The 3,795-nt window shown below is 37.2% G+C and overlaps 1 long non-coding RNA gene across 1 annotated transcript; it reads right to left on the minus strand.

Annotated features, from left to right (window-relative positions):
• Positions 1-1,861: 1,861 nt before the first annotated feature.
• Positions 1,862-3,195, minus strand: LOC140345066 (uncharacterized). Its single transcript, XR_011923745.1, has 3 exons — positions 3,117-3,195; positions 2,420-2,544; positions 1,862-2,015 (listed from the first exon to the last, which is right to left on the minus strand). It is a non-coding gene; the product is annotated as an uncharacterized lncRNA (long non-coding RNA).
• Positions 3,196-3,795: the final 600 nt, after the last annotated feature.

A 3,795-nucleotide genomic window follows, 5' to 3' on the forward strand; every position in this document is an offset into this window, starting at 1 on the left:
TATAGATATAGATATAGATATATATATACACACACATATAGAAGCAAACAAAAAAGAACGTGTGCGCTTGTGACTTCTGTGGGAAAATGTAGTCCGATGGCAAAGCCGAGGCTTCGCGCGCAGACAGTCGCAAGATTTACCCGCAGGCGGCTCCTCCGATCAGGCATCGTAAGCTTTTATATAGGCGCCTATGTAGAGGAGCTGAACTCGGTTAACTCTTGCCTAACAGAAAAGAAATAAGGGATTTTAAAATATGTTTTTTTCTTAGCGCATATAGATGTTTTAAACATTTGAACAGCACGAACATTTTTATTTAGGGCTAAGGGTAATATGTGTGCCATTAGAAAGAATGCTTTTTTGGGGAACAGTAACTTTTAATGCAAGCTCGCCAGTGTAAAGCTGCCGGGGATGCGCAGCTCCGGCCGCGAGCTCATTCAGTTACTGAATTGCGCGACAGCTTCCGATTACGGATCGCGCATGGGCGAGCGAGCGTCCGATTTTGCTTGATGAATTAGCATCATTAAATCTACCTCTGATTTTAAGGAACTGTTATTGGATGATCCAGACAGTTTTAAGTGTGTAACAACTATGTAATGATAATATTTAAAAAGGTATTTGCTTACTACAGTGGAGAAAAATTTTGAACAATTTGTTTGTTGACTTCAATTTTGAAACTTATTTACACTTAAATAGGTATGCTTCTGTCATGTCAGGTTTTTTCTCTACTGCTTATATTAATGCGATTACTGTGGCACGGATTTGTATATGCTATTCATTTACATGCAAGACAGTGTGGTCGGAGGTTGTGCTCTGCTCTACGTAGTGAATAAGCAAAATTTATTTTTCTACATACACACATATTCCTTTTTTTCAGATCATGTCTGGCTCTGCTGTTTCTCTTAGTGCCTAAACAACCCTAATTCATTTTGTTATATCTGTACCAGTTTCACCATCCCCAGTCAAAGTGCGAACATGATCGAGGGATGATCGAGAATGCTCATACACCAAGTATCCCTGTTATCTGTGTGTAAGCCGTGTACCGGGGGCTTCCTAGGATACAGCGAAGTCACAAATGGGGAAGGCAACACCGACACCAGCTTATAAAACAGAACGTACTTTACTGATTAATATAACAATGAACAAAATTCCAAATATGAAGACAAAGAAAATTACGTTACATACACTCAGCCCAGAGGCTGAGACTCCCACAGTGAGGATTTATACAGTAACTGACACCATGCTGAGACAAACATCTGTCCTAATTGCATTTATTAAAATAATGTACCTGTTCCAACTTACATACAAATTCAACTTAAGAACAAACCTACAGTCCCTATCTCCTATGTAACCCAAGGGCTATCTGTAGTGTGTTGTCTTTTCGCACTGCAAAAAAAAAAAAAAAGCCCAATTTTTTTTTCCAATTAACTGATTATTAACATATGTGCACCGCAGTGCATTGTATAAACGTATACCTTTGGGTGCGATAAGTTTAATGACATTAAACGTTACAACATTGTACACCTTTAGGTTAACGTGTGGCAAAAAATTGTACAGCGAGTTACTGTAACGCACCAGTGTGACACAGCCTTTATGTCTTCTTGCAACTGCTGCAAAATGGCTGCCACCCCTCTCAGTGAACAAACACTCAGTCTCAAACAAACCACACTTCATGTTTGTGACAAGCAACATTTATGCATGTGATAGCTATAGTTAAATGTAGCATTTAGGACAAGGTGTACAGAAAGTTTACTAATTTTTTGATATTTTTCTCTAGAAGTGAAAATTAAAAAAAGTTTTTTTTTTTTTTTTTCATGCGTTTCATAATTAACTGCCACTACAGATTTTCATATCCCCAAACCTTTACACCAAATAGACGATTGTAGGTTTGTTATATACAAAAGGTGACAAAGTGATTACCTGATCTGGTGAAACTTTTCCAATTTTGTAGTCAGGACAGAACAAGGAATTACAAAGAGTGTTACGGTAAGCCGCAGCATGAAGGTTTTCCAACACACCTGTAATGATCAAGACATATCAAATATAAAGTAACCCAATACTCTCCTCACAAAGAACAAAGGAGGTGTTTTAGTTGGCAATTTTGGTTTATATTGGCTTTAGTGCAATGAACAATTAAAGATACGATACCAATTTTTTTGAAGCATGCATGTAGGTCTAATCTATGTGAACTATGTTCACAGTGATGTAAAAGTGGGCATGCGTATCCATGTATACAAATATATATATTACACACACATACCTATATCATAATATATAATTTCTCTTTATGATATAACTCACTTTTTCAAGTGAGTGAGGTGTGGCAAATCTGACAGTTAAGTGAGGGGAAGCGTCTACTCTTCTCCCCCTTTCCATACTCGCCTCAGAAAATCAAAAGGAGAAACAAAAACTCACTACTTACCAACTTGTGGATTTTGGTATGCAATAGTCTTGTCAATCTTTACTCTGCCGGAAAGATCAGCAACTTCCCATGGTCTAAATTCTGGGGCAGTAGTGACATTAATTAGATATTCCATTACAGTATCCCTAGAAAAAAAAAGGATGGGATAACTTATTTGAATAGGTTTGTGATAGTACATCCAGATGAAGAACGACTTAATTATGCCCTATCCCCATTCCTCTGTAAATGTCAGAGGCTCTTCAGTTCACTCTATTTGACAACTTAATAAGGTTAAATTTTTTCTTTTAGAAGGGCTGAATCACAATTTCAGGAAAACTTACTTGCACAACAAAGGGGACAAGTAGGGTTCCTTTTATTTCGAAGGAACACGGTGCTACAATCATATCATAAGCCAGGTCTACACAGGCTGTTTCCCCTATTTTAAAATGCCCACGTTTGAATTTCCTTTTTATTCCAATGAACCAGTCCACACCAGATCATTTTGCTGTAAAGTTTGCTGCAAACTTTGTATAAAAAGTATTTTTAAATATAGTAAAAAAAAAATGCATTCATAAAAATATACAGCACATAAAAAGCAAAGACCTGACAATATGCATTCTCCAAATACTAAATAAAAGTACCATAGAAGACAATAAACAAGAAAGTAGAGGAATAAAGTTTTTTGTTTACATTACACATATTTAAAACAAATACTTACACATAATCTCTAAGACATTCCACTGAGTACACAATGTTTTCCCTTGTTGATGTGACACTGCAAAGTAACATTTGTAAATAGTTAATGGCCAGCTGTTGTACTGTCTCTGAAGCTCTAGATGTAGTAGCTCTTTCTCTCATTTCCTGTACTCGGGTCTCCCGCTGTTGTACTGTTTCTAAAGCTCTAGAAGTAGAAACTCTATGTATCTTATCCTGTAGTCGGGCCTCATGCTGTTGTATGGTCTCTGAAGCTCTAGATGTAGTAGCTCTTTAATTTCCTGTAGTCGGGTCTCACGCTGTTATACTGTCTCTGAAGCTCTAGATGTTGTAGCTCTATCTCTTTTAACCTGTAGTCGGGCCTCATGCTGTTTTACTGTCTTTGAAGCTCTAGATGTAGTAGCTCTATCTCTTTTATCTTGTAGTGGGGCCTCATGCTGTTGTACTGTCTCTTAAGCTCTAGATGTAGTAGCTCTCTTGCACAGCGGGGCAAGTCTTTTATTACTCTGCTCAGGATTTTCCTATCTATGGTGTTGTTTCATTTTTTTTTTTTTTACTTTGATTGCACTTGGCCAATTGCCTTACATTTTCTAGAAGGCATTATTACAGCAAAAGGCACTAAGCAATACATACATACTTACCTACATACGTGCAAATATCCTAGTGATCACATACACACATAC

The sequence above is a fragment of the Pyxicephalus adspersus genome, unplaced genomic scaffold (assembly GCF_032062135.1).
Source record: "Pyxicephalus adspersus unplaced genomic scaffold, UCB_Pads_2.0 Sca473, whole genome shotgun sequence".
In the NCBI taxonomy this organism is placed as follows: Eukaryota; Metazoa; Chordata; class Amphibia; order Anura; family Pyxicephalidae; genus Pyxicephalus; species Pyxicephalus adspersus.